The sequence below is a fragment of the Mustela nivalis genome (assembly GCF_964662115.1).
Source record: "Mustela nivalis genome assembly, chromosome: 7".
NCBI lineage: Eukaryota > Metazoa > Chordata > Mammalia > Carnivora > Mustelidae > Mustela > Mustela nivalis.
The window spans coordinates 142,461,866-142,475,108 of NC_139026.1; the positions used below are offsets into that span (position 1 = coordinate 142,461,866).

Below are 13,243 nucleotides of genomic sequence, written 5' to 3' on the forward strand. Positions count from 1 at the left end.
TCAAGTCTGTGCAGCCACGTGAATCAGCAGGGAAACGACACAAGGCCCTAGGTCCCACTAGAAAGGTAGAGACGGGCAAAAGGTCTGGAGACAGATGGTTCTAATGGCTGTACAGTGTGTACGTACCTGCTGCTGCAGTCCTGCGCACTTAAAATGCTTCAAATCCCAAGCGGTGTGTGCACACACAAACGAAAGACTAGGTAAACAGGAAGGAGAAGCAGCAGTGGGGGAGAGGGCCTGAGGTGACAGGCTGCTGACGGACACCAGCACATCTGCCTACAGGAAGCGTAAACGTCCATGGAATTATTTCCCCACATTTGGGGGCAAAAGAAAGTCCAACAGTACAGAGGATCTGTTCCTCCACCAGAGTTCTTCCACCCAAGAATCCAGTATTTCGCCAAGATTTCACAGCTGAATTAATGAGGTCCCACAGGGCCACACTTCCAGTGACTCCACTTCCAAATCGAAGGCGGTCTGCTGACAGTTCCGTCTGATCCTCCTCCCTCCCCAAGCTTCGAAAATCACTCTGCAGCAGAATCTTACGTTCATCTAAACCTCCATTTCTGTTCTCAAAACTTTCGAAAACACACTTCAAATATTAGAAACTGATGTCATCTCCCAGCATCTGCTGCTTTTCTGTGAACACAGAGCTTCTAGATCAGATCTGTTAATCACAGAAAATGAGGAAGAGCTTTCTTTGCTTTTCTCCCTGGAACAGAACTTCGAATCCACAGAACTGGATTAATCACAGCAACGACACACGTGTCATCCATCCACACACGTACGGCCTGCTTTTCATTACTGGAATGCTACAGCACCGGTGAATTTGCCAAGAGTCAAAATCTACTTCCTGATGCCCACCCCCTCCCTATCCCATTCAAGTGATTTCTCCAGCCCAGGGGTGGGCAGCACCCTGCATCCCATTCCCACTAATTCCGGACTATTCTTTGACATAATGTGATTTCCTTAAAAGGTCCCACATTTTGATTTCAGCTGTTTGAAGCACTTCTAACATAGCAGAGTTGATTCATTCGCTCTTCCCACTGCAGTCAGGGAAATGGAACAAGCACTGAGGAGACCGCCCGCACATGAACTTAACCTAATGCCTGCTGAGACGTCAGAGGGCAGAACACATTCACTTCATGAACTCGAGTGACAGGTAATAAAAACCAGCGTTAACATTTGGATACACTACAAGCCAGGGACAAATACAAACACGGACCCGAGACTTTTAGAACTTTAAAATACCCGTTACTTTTGTATGGTAACACCAGGCTTTGATCAACGCATCTTTCTTGATGCACTGTTTTCTTTTTCCTTAAGAAGAAACACGGTAAACACGGTTCTGCCAGAAGAACGAGGACTTGATAAAATTCTACCTAAGCTGGCAAAGTATTTTTTTAAACGTGCAACTAGTAGAAAAACCATGGAACGAGTCCTCTCAGAAGCAGCCCACCTAGCTCATGTCACATGATCTCTGAAGCCTTTGGTGACTGCCACCCCCACATCAAGTCCTCGTCCTCGGTGTCTTTCCCCTGAACAACTCGGAGCAACTCCCATAGGTTACGTGGCCTGCTGGGTGACACGCCTGTCTCTTCCCCTGTTTCAAGCCCCTTAAAAGGGCTGTTTTTGTCTTCATCTTTGTATCTCCAGCTGAACACCATGCTCTGAACACTGTAACACTTTGTAAATATTTTCTAAATGCTATCAAGTGCACCTACTTAATTTAGTTATCAAACAATAAGATCTTCAGATCAGCCTTTTAAGGACACAACTTATTTTAAGTGGTTGGTATTCGACATACGTGTGCTAAATTTTTTTTTTCAAAGATTTTATTTATTTGTCAGAGAGAGCAAGCGAGAGCGAGCACAGGCAGACAGAGTAGAAGGCAGAGTCAGACGGAGAAGCAGGCTCCTTGCGGAGCAAGGAGCCCAATATGGGACTCAATCCCAGGACGCTGGGATCATGACCTGAGACGAAGGCAGCTGCTTAACCAAGTGAGCCACCCAGGCGTCCCATACGTGTGCTAAATTTTAAGTTGCACACCGTCATAATGGGAGAAAAACCACCACGACCATACAACAGAGTCGAAGTCCGAGTTCTGAGCACCTAAAGCAGCCGCATGGTAAGAGACCTTTTTAAAAAACCATTAAATAGATACTCATGTAACATACAGCAAAAATGAAGCCTAAAGAACACGGGGAAGTATGTACAGACAGAAAGGAAAAGCAAGGGGACTACGGGGCGGTGCATGTTGATGTTCACACAAAAAAATACGTAATAAGCAATGAAAGAAATCTGCCCAGCTGTAAAACTTACAACGGCTTTTTAAAGAATAAAAACATTTCCCCCTGTATGTGCACCTCTGCCACCCTGGTTACATTCCTTCTGAGGCTGGAGAGTCTGGCAACACAGTCCAAGAGAGTCGCCTGGAATGTGGGTGTGAACAATCTCTCCTCCGCCATCCACTGTTCCGTCGACCTTGGCGGATTACTAGCCCTGATGTTCCCTGACGATAACTGAAAACAAACCGGGTAAAAAAGAAACCCCTTCTGCACATTCACGGTTGGGAACACACCGACACCCCCCCTCCTGTTTTCCACAAAGGCGATCTTCAGTTGTCCCAGAACTCCGCTGCTAACAGCCCATCACACCTGCCACACTCCTGTCTCACAACCCACCCGCTCCAAGCTGTACCGCAGGCCGCGCGTCTCTTAAGAAAACTCTACAACGCACCTTCTGTTTAGGTTCCTAATGCACAACCCCCCGTTCCTCAAGTACCTCTGTTACGGTGAATATGGCGGTGACCTGTATCCCCTAAATGTGCGGAAACCGAGGCGCATCCTTTAAAAGCTGCACCTGTCGCCAGGAGACACAGTGCTCAGCGGCCCTTCCCCAGGACACGCGACTTTCCACCCCGAGGCCCGGCGCCAGCAGCAGGGGCCTTCGGCGTCTGCCCTCGGCGGCCTTCTCTCGAGCCCACCCGTCCAGCCGCTCCTCGAAAGCACCCCCCCTGCAGTTTCCAGAAGGCGCGACGGCGCTCCCCCGCGGCGAGCCTGTGCCCGCTCGCGCGCACCTCACCCAACGCGTCCCAGACCCCGCGCTCAGCCTCACCCGCGCCGGGAAGCCTCGGGTCAGGCCGGGCGCGGGTTCTTACTCAACGCCTGTTTCCCGAGAGCCCAAGCCCCCGGAGAGGAGGAACCCGGTCTTCCTCGGCCCGCGTCCGCTGCTCGGCGCACACGGTCCGGGCCAGGGCAGGTGCCCCGGGGCCATGCCTGCGGCCGGAGCGTCGGGGCTACGACGCCGCCTTCACCAGGTCCGGGGCCGAGGCCGCCCGAGCTCCGCCTCCCGCCGCGCGTCCGGGGGAGCCCGCGTCGCCGAGGGACGTCTGCATCCGGAGCCCCCCGTCCCGCCGCGCCCCTGCTCTCCGCCGCCCGGGCGCTGGGGGCGGGCACGAGCGTGCTGGGCCCCGGGGGACACACGCCCGGCGCCCGGGGTCGAGGCCCCGGGGCAACTTTGTCCAGCCCGGACCGACGGGGAGGGGAAAGGCAGCGTGCTCCGGTCGGAGCGAGGCAACACCCGGACGGGAAGGGGAAGGTCAGGAGGACCGGGAGGGCTCAGGGCCCGGTGACCCGAGGCGCATAAAGGAGGCGGCGGCGGCGAGCGCGAGGGGCAACACGGCGGGTCGCCCTCCGCCGGGGCCGCGGCCACGCTGTCCGGAGGCCAAGGGCTCGGCGGCTGCGGGGGGTTCGGCCCGGGACCTCTCGGCCCCCTCACTGCGCGGCCTAAAGCCGCGGCCTCGCGTCCAGCGCCGCCCGGGGACGCGCTCCCGCCCCGGCTTCCCGCCAGGCCGCCCGTCCGGACGCCGCCGGGGGAGCCACTTACCCGGCCCGCCCGGCCGACTCTCCCCATGGGCCGCGGCGGCGCACCGGGGCCGAGGCGCCGCGGACAGGGCGGGCTGGGCGCACTCGGCGTAAGCCCGCGGCCGCGAGACCCGAACCGGCGCCAACCCCTACGCCGAGTGCGCGGGGCGCGCGGCGGCGCGGGGTCACGGAGCGCGTGCGGCAGGGAGAGAGGCACGCCTGCGCCTGCGCCGCGGGCCGCTCCGCCGCGCGCCCCCTGCCGGCCGGAGGACCGCGGTGCACCTCCCCTCCGCCGGCTTCCTTCTCTCCCGCCGTAAGGGGTCGCAGCGGTTCCGAGTTTGGGAAATTTCAGCCTGGGGAGAGCCGGGCAGTGACCCCCGACGGTGAGGAGGAGAAACGGTCCACAGGCTGCACCCAGCGTCCTGGGGGCTCCCCTGCTTTCTGATCGGAGAGGGCCCAGAACCCCTCCAAGCGTCCGTGCGCGTTCACCCAGAGCCGTGCATGCCTAAGCACAGAGCGGAGCGTAGGTCACCGAGGGCGGCGGGTGCGGGACACCTGCTGCCGGTCGCCCGCGGGTGGGGGCTCGGGGTGCGCGGGAGAGCGTGCGCGGGATGAAGCCCCACGGCTTCAAAACGATGCAACAAAAAGCGGGAGCAAACGGGACATGGGATTTCGTGTAAATATGATTTTTCACCTCCATAAGGAGGCGTAAAAATATGTCGAGCTAAGAAATCGAACGGGGCTCAAAATACACATCTTCCTACGAAGGATCATATAAGAAGAGAAGTACAATCAGCTCAAGTCTGGGGATTAGGGAAAGGGAGAGAAGAAAGAAATACGAGAAGGAGTTGGTTAACTGACACTCAAGAAACGGACGACTGAGGACACCCGGTAACATCGTCCTTGTGATCCCAGACCCCAGGACAAGAACCAAACCTTTCCCGTGATCAAACACAGACACACGACCGCGGTCAAGCGAGGGCCAGGAACTCACAAACATAAAGAAGTCACGGATCACGAACTTACTGATTTCAGGGCAAAAAGCATTGCTCAAAAGATTCTTTTTTATAATCATGAGATTTGCAATTCACAAAGAGGAAAAAATAGGAGCAGCTATGCACCAAATATAATTACTTCATTATTCATAGCAAACACTGGAGGAGATATAAAAAGAATAAATAGTTAGAAATAATTGATGGTCTTTGCCCGACTAAGGCCACAGGAGGTAAAAGAGGATAGATAAGACCTAAAAATATAGTCTATCATATTAATTATATATATAAATTTAACATTAGATAGGTTATTAATATAGTAATATAGTTAATATTCAGTATATAGATAATATATCAATATATGTTTATAATATGTTAATATTAAATTAATAATATATTAGTGATATATTACTAATAAAATAGTAATAGTATATAGTAATAGTAATATAATTAGTAATACATTACTAATATATTATAAATTTATTATGGTGGATCTAATATATTAAACGCTGTATCCTGAAACAGAAATCACATCTTTTCAAGTGTCCTTGGAAGGAGCCTTCATGGTTGGCTATATTTTAGGCCACAGGCAAAATCTTAATATATCCCAATATGTAGAGCCATATGGGTAATATTATATAATCCCAATTCAGTAAAACTAGGAATTAATGTTAAAACAGAAAATAAAATGCCGTACTCCCTGGAAATTTTTAAAGGCTTCCGTAACATTTGTATCAAAGAGAAAAACAAGAACAAAATAGAAAATACCCGCGAGAGTCTGAAAGTGAAAATGACAAATCCAAACCCATGGGGTTTAGCCACATCTTCCTAAGATTATTATTTTAAGTGATGATATTAATTAAAGAGTTAGAATAAACAAAATGAATCAAGCACCCATGCAAGAAGGTAGAAATACAACAAAATATAGCTTAGAAAAGCAGAAGGATGTAATGAATAAAAATAAAAGCCTAAAATGATGGCGTGTAAAACAGAAAAATAGAGAATTATATTTGTTTGAAAGCAAATAGGTAAGCGGTTGGTTCAACAAGATAACAAGAAGAAAGTACAAATATTCCAAGTACCGACTCAAGGCAAATAGCTCCAGACACAGAGGAAAGGAAAGTTATTTTAAAAGAAGACTTTGTTGAGTTTTATCAAATATGTCAGAAAATCTGGACCAAGGAGTTAATTTGGAGGAAATTTCTTAAAATTTCTTTTTTTAACATTTTATTTATTTATTTGACAGAGAGAAATCACAAGTAGGCAGAGAAGCAGGCAGAGAGAGAGGAGGAAGCAGGCTCCCTGTCGAGCAGAGAGCCTGATGTGGGGCTCGATCCCAGGACCCTGAGATCATGACCTGAGCCGAAGGCAGAGGCTTTAACCCACTGAGCCACCCAGGCACCCCTCTTATAATTTCTTTAGACAAGTTATGAAATTTAAATAGACCAACTATCACAGGAGAAATCAGAAAGAAGACCAAAGTCCTACTGTCCAAAACAGCAAGTCCACAGGGGAACCCTTAGGGCCATCGAATCCTGATGTGCTGTTCTAGGGCATAGAAAATGAAGGGAGGCTTGCTTCAAATTTCTTGTATGAGCCAGCACAGTAGTGATACCTATTAAATATATCCCAAAGAAAACTATGTCATTCTCACTTAAGATTGTCAAGTCAAAAATTCTAAATAATATATAGTGTGGCATTAGCATCTTCATTAGTTTGAGGAGAGATCCTTAGTCCTAGGGTAAGTCCATTCCCAGAGATGTGGCAATCCGCCCCAGCGAGAAGGGAAACATTCTGGCAGTAAGACAAACATGCTGAGGGCTGGGGTGCTCACTCCGTTGTTTTGAAGGAACCAGTCCTGGTTTGGGAGGGTTCATTTCCAGGGTTGGCTTAGAGACCCAAGTTTGTGGGAATCAGCTTCATCTTATGATTTTTTTTTTTAATTTGACAGAGAGTCAACTGTGGCATCCGAAGACTTGTCCAAAGACATTGCTGCTTCTAGGAGCCTATGGTCAACCAGGTAGCATTTCAGCCTAGCAGAAGGAAAAGCAGGTAGGAAACATGGACCAGACATATTGAAGATGGCTAGAGGTAGGTAACATAACTAGGAAGAGATGCTCAGGGCACGGACAAGGATGTGTGCAACTCTAGGGAACACACCCTTCCCAGAGGCAGGAGGGTGTGCAAGGACTGGGAGACAGTCACACCGAATTCTCAGTGGAAGGAACTTTGGTCTAGACACACAGGCAATGACTCGGCCCTGCAGATTAGGATCTCATTGGAGAGAGACAAGGTAGATGTGGGGCTCTCTGCACCCCCAGTCTGGGGCAGGGGGTGGGTAGACCAGATTGTAGGAGACAGCCCTCTTCCCTGGGAGGGTGGGACATCAGAGACCTGGTGAACAGATGAAATAGATGTGAACAGATTTATTTGTCCAGGGCCTGGGTGAATTTCGAGAAGAAAACCCAAGCTGGGCCCGTGATGGTCTGTGCACCTGTCAGGGCAGCCCACCAGCCCACCAGCCGGCCAGCCAGCTGTTCTCTCCAGGCTCCTCCTTCTTATTCTCTCCTTTTCTTATCTGCCTGTCTGTTATTTATTTGAAAGCAACTACAGGACCATGAAGCTACCATATGAATAAGCAAGCCTGTGTGATGTCTTAGTCTGTCCTCCTGTCAGAAGCTTTCGTAAGGACATCAAGCCTGTTCCCGGGGGCTCGCACTCTCACGACCTCCTCACATCCCAGGGGGCCCGCCTCCTAATAACGTCACTGAGAATAGGATTCAACATGTGAATCTCGAGAGGACACAAGCATTCCGTCTATAGCACCTGGTCTTTTCCAGGCTCTGTTAGAAGGAGCAAACCCTGTAGAAACCATTTGGATATCACTGAAATCCCATTGAGTGCCCGGAGTGACAACTGAGCCAGCCTGAGAGCCCAGAATGAGAGGGACCTGCCGCTGGAAGCGAGAGCCTGGAAATGAGGAAGCACATCTTCCCATCCCACAGCCTACAAAACCGGCACCAACAAGGAACCCAAGAGAGGCAGATTTCTACAAGGAAATCGATTGTTAACCGACTATGGTTAACCAGCTCTTCCGGTTGTTTGACGAGTACTAAATCCGTGATCCGGAATCCGGCTCACTATTTGCTTCTACAACTGGCATTCTACGTACTCCCCGTCCCCTCAATCCTCATGTGACATGGTGGAGAATTACATCTATCAGGTAATCCCCATAAAGATGGTTTGAGAAAGAAGCCGTGAGAGTGTCTCAGCCCAAGCTGCTGTAACAAAATATCACAGACGTTGATTTTTTGGTCACAATTCCAGAGCTGCAAGTCTGAGTTCTAAGTGCTAGCAGATCTGGTTGCTGGTGAAAGGGCTCACTTGGTGGGGGGGTAGGCGGCTGCCACCTTCCTGTATGACGGAGAGAGAGCTCTGAACCCTTTCTCTTCACATACGCATACGCCTCCCATTGTGGGTACCCCTGCCTCCTGACCTCATCTAAACCTGACTGCCTCCCAAACACCCTACTTCCTAATAGCAACACACGGGCAGATAAGGCTTCAACACCTGCATCTGGGGACACACCAACACGTCGTCTCTAACATAGTGAGCAAAGAACCGCACTTCTCAGGGGCTCAGAAAACTTCTGGAAGCTGCCTTTTCCGGGAGTGAGGGAGAAGGAGGAAGCCTGGGCTGGCTCAGCTGCTGTCTGTGTCCTCGAGTGTGGTGTGGGGCGGGTGTGGGGCTGAAGTCCCATGGAGGTTTCCAGTCGGGAGACAGAGCCAAGAGTAACCTGGTGGTGAGAGAGGACAAGATTGTAGCCTGTTTGCTCACAGGAACCACAGAGGGCATGGGGAGCGGCGTCCATACTAGAGTCTGAGAAACAGAATCGCCGAGTAGAATACGACAGCCATATGCCCTTCAAAGAAAGATACACTAACGATCTACTTTTTATTTTCCAGGTTGAAGTTTCTAGAGGCAGGCCCACTACCCTTCTGTTACCTCACATGTAAACCAGGCAGGGGAAGCGGGGAGACTGGCTTTTACTTCGGTCACACTTTGACAGTTCTGTGAGGTTGTATACAGTAGGCCCCGAACAGCGTAGTGGGGAGGGGTGCCAACCCCACCCCCACCCCGCACAAGTCGGAAATCCACATGTCACTTCAGACTCCCAGAAAACTTAACTTCAAATAGCCTCCTAGTGACTGGAAGCCTTACGGGTCACATAACCAGTCAATTAACACTCACCTTGTATGTTGTATGTAGTAGAGATTGTGTTTGTTCTTCCAGTAAAGCAAGCTAGAGAAAACAAAACATTATTAAGAAAATCATAAAAGGGACGCCTGGCTGGCTCAGTCAGTAGAGCAAGCGACTCTTAATCTCGGGGACGTGAGTTCGAGCACCGTGTCGGGTGCAGAGATCACTTTTAATGAATAAATAAATAAAATCACAAGGAATAGAAAATACATTTACAGTACTGTACTGTATTTATCAGGAAAAAAAATCCACGTGTAAGTGAACCCACGCAGTTCAAACCTGTGTTGTTCAAGGTCAGGGGCGTTATCCCTTTTCCAGATGACCCTTCATGAGGTTAAATGGCTTTGTCACGGGCACGGTTGGCCAGCGGCACAGCCGGCGGCCTCTTGTTGGAGACTGTTCTCTCTCAGCAGCTCCAAGAGGAAAAGGAGTGTTGGGCTAAGCTCTCAGGCTGACATAAAATGTAGTTCCTAGACAAGGAGAGTGGAAGTCATTGATGACATAGGATGTTCATTGAACATTTCAGAAAGAAATTGACCCTACAGAGGGCCTCTGATGGTCTCTGGCTCTCTATCAAGCTCTGAGCAGGGGAAGAGCCCTGAAAACAAACACAGAGTCTGGGCTGGGTCTCTCCACCCCGAACGAGGCATGGGACGGTGCGCAGGAACCCTGAGTCCGAGATACCGAGTTCTCAGGACCCTCCGAGTGGATCTGCTGTCTCCCGAGCCTCCCTAATTGGCCAGACATGCCTGGCTTCCTTCTGGCCAGAGTTCTGTGCATTTCCCAATCATGACAACACACATTTACAGACAGCTTTTTGGCTTACAGACCACAGACGTGATCACCTCCGTTGTTGAGGAGGTCAAAGAAACCTTCTTTCCCTCGTGGCCGAGTGTATTAGAAACTTCATTCTTTCTTCCACTGCTGTCAAAAGTAACTGATACGACCTTCATTTTACAAACGGAGAATCTGCGTCTTCATGGGATCGAGGCGTATAGCCAGGGCCATGCAACAAGCAGGCAGGATAAATAAATCGTGGAGACTCAGAAGAGGGACAAGATACGAGGCTTGTCTTGGGGTGGAAGATCGGGGCAGGCAGGAAGGTCCAGGACGGAGAGCAGCGTTCAGCAGGCCGGCGGGCAGGAGGGCCGAAAGCAAATGGGAGAGTTCATCGGAAGCTAGAGATCAGCAGGGCAGATGTTCTAGAAACACCGGAGACGAGGGAGATGCTTGGGCTGCTGGCAACGCAGCACACGGGCCATTAGAGATGGGGGAGGCCCGGAGGGGAGGCCGGGGTGCACTGGAAGGAAACAGTTGGTCGACCGACAGTTTGATCAAAATTATAATTTTTTTTAAAGATTTTATTTATTTATTTGACAGAAATCACGAGTAGATGGAGAGGCAGGCAGAGAGAGAGGGAAGCAGGCTCCCCGCTGAGCAGAGAGCCCGATGCGGGACTCGATCCCAGGACCCTGAGATCATGACCTGAGCTGAAGGCAGCGGCTTAACCCACTGAGCCACCCAGGCGCCCCTGATCAAAATTATGATTTGACCAAAAATAATAACTCCCAGGGGCACCTGGGAGGTAGGGTCGGTTAAGTGCCCCACTCTTGGTTTCTGCTCAGATCATGATCTGAGGGTCGTGAGGCCGACCGACCCCTACACAGGGCTCCACAGTCAGCACGGAATCGGCTTGAGGAGTCTCTCTGCCTGCCCCTCCCCCGACTCGAGCGCAGGTGCACGCTCTCTCTTTCCCTCTCTAAAAAAAGTTAAAATAATAACAGTCCCCAGGGACTGTTACCACAGGGACTGGTCTACCATAGAGGATGACTTCTGTGAATGTTTATATATCTCTAAGCAGTTTTGTCCACTTTGAAGAAACTTTTTTTCCCTGCCTTTTTCCTCAAGTCTTTCTCTACAGCTATTTCTGCTCTGCAAAGTTGGTAACAGTGACAATCTAGAAACAAAGTATGTAGTCAATAAAGACTCAGTAAAATTGAAATATGTTGGGTGACAATTTATAAGAAAGGATCCCATTTTTGTTTTAAAAATAAGTAAATATATACCGAGAAAGCATCTAAGGGTGATTTGCCACTCCGAGTTTCTCCAGATAGGTGGGATCACAGTAGCTCTTTATTTATATTTTTCGCTTGTTTGTATGTTTTCCCAGTAAAAGATTTTACAGGTTTGTAGAATTATCAGAATTAAAAAACAAATTTTTAAAAAGATTTTAATTTATTTGGGAGAGGGAGAGAGTAAGTGCCGGGGGAGGAGCAGAGGCAGAGCAGAAGCAGACTCCGTGCTGAGCGTGGAGCCCAACGCAGGGCTCGATCTCAGGACCCTGAGATCATGATCTGAGCTGAAACCAAGAGTTAGACACTTAAGCAACTGAGCCACCCAGGCACCGTTTAAAAAGCAATATTAAATTTATTTACTACCAACTGATGTTCTGTTTGTTCAACTAGATTTTTTGTAAGTTTTTAATTGTGTTGATTAGTTGAAAACTCACTCTTTTAATAAGAAATTTACTTTTTTAAAAAACATAAAAATTTTGGTACACATTATATAACTTTCATGTGGGTATTTTTTAGATGCTGAGTTTCCATATGCATTCACCTAAAACAGTCAATAAAACTATGAATTGTCAGGGGGCCTGGGTGGCTCAGTCAGTTACTTTTTCCACTCTCGATTGTGACTCAGGTCATGATCTCAGGGTGGTGGGATCAAGCCCCACTTCGAGCTCTGTGCTCAGCATGGAGTCTTCTTATCCCTCTCCTTCTCACTTTCTCCAACCCCTTCACTATCTCCAAAATAAATAAATAAAATCTTCAAACAACAACAACAAGCATGAACTGTCTATCACTTTCCAACACTGAGGTTCCCATTCTTCAAGCAGCCAGATCAAGAGCTTGATCTGTGAGCCAGTGACTGGGTGGGGGTCGGTTATCTTCTCCATCATGTTGTTTGGTGCCATCCCCAGAGTGCGTGGGCAGAAGCAAGCCTTGCTCCAGAACTTTGATCATGAGTACAGCTTTGAGTGACAACCTTAATGTGGTCCTCAGTGTGTGATCGGGTCATCAAAACCAGATCAATGACTTACGTGGCAGGATCGGGAAATGAGTTTATCTATGATCAGAGGGTTTCGAGGGATTAGTAACCCTTTTAAGTTATGCTCTTCCTTTGTGGAGAAAAGCACTGCAGAGAAGAGTGATGATGGCCCAGCGTGGAGGTAAGACATCCATAGAACCACAGAGAGCCAGTGCTCACCTATGCTGGAAATTTTAACGTAAATCGTCTCTTTTTGATCTTGAAATACCCCCGGAGACAGGTGTTGCTATGAACCTCTCCAAGAGGCCAAGTCATGTGCTGAAGTTAAAGTTAGTAACTGGCTGGACTGTGGTGAGAGCCCAGGTCTGTAGGACTCTGTTGAAGGTTAGCACACTTTGTATTGGATTAAGCTGCCTCCTGACCAGAAGGCAATTTAACGAAGAGCAGGACAGATACGCCTCCTGTGCTCTACAGTTTATGTCACTCTACAGTTTCGTCTCCGCAGTCCATTGGAACGCTCCCGTTCTTCCGGCTCTGGCAGGGATAAGGGATGCCATTTATCCGGCGCTTCCTATGTAGCTGGCTCTGAGCAGAGTGATTTGCATATATTATCTTAATTTATTCGTCATAAGAGCCCCGGAAGGTAGCTATCATCAGCCCCATTTATGGGGCTGAAAAAATGGTGGCCAAGAGAAATTATTTGCCCCAGGTTCTAAATATAGGAACCCAGAGCTCCCTGACTCCCAAACCTGTTCTCTTCAACTCTGTGCCTTACACCACTCATCAAAGACACACAGAGACCAAGCTCACTACAACATACTGTGTCTCTATAGCAAAAAAGTCTCTTAAGTCTGAGGTCATGTTTTATTTCTAACACTGAAGGAAGACTTACAATTCTTGGATGCCTCCTTAGATTTTATTGAGTTCCATCTTGGAATTTCTGAGCCCAGTTTCTTAGAAATTCATCCAAGGTCAGTATTGTGGTTCAGAAACAAGGAACTTTACCTAATACTGAATATCAAAGCTAAGGCTGAACAAGCCCTCCAGTTTTAAAAGGGAAAGGCACAGTTGATGCTGCTC

At 49.1% G+C, this 13,243-nt stretch overlaps 1 protein-coding gene and 1 long non-coding RNA gene across 3 annotated transcripts in view; one reads left to right on the forward strand and one right to left on the reverse strand.

The window, feature by feature from the left end:
* RBM17 (RNA binding motif protein 17) overlaps window positions 1-4,063 on the reverse strand; it is a 27,679-nt gene extending 23,616 nt beyond the window's left edge. The window contains exon 1 of one of the 2 annotated variants that reach the window (XM_082738752.1): window positions 3,886-4,063. The gene's annotated coding sequence lies outside the window, so the exon portion shown is untranslated. Of the gene's footprint in view, window positions 1-3,157; window positions 3,330-3,885 lie in introns of those variants that run through there. The other variant, XM_082738753.1, reaches the window with a different exon arrangement.
* Window positions 3,332-7,534, forward strand: LOC309868662. Its single transcript, XR_014313771.1, has 3 exons — window positions 3,332-3,597; window positions 6,807-6,907; window positions 7,460-7,534. It is a non-coding gene; the product is annotated as an uncharacterized lncRNA (long non-coding RNA).
* Window positions 7,535-13,243: the final 5,709 nt, after the last annotated feature.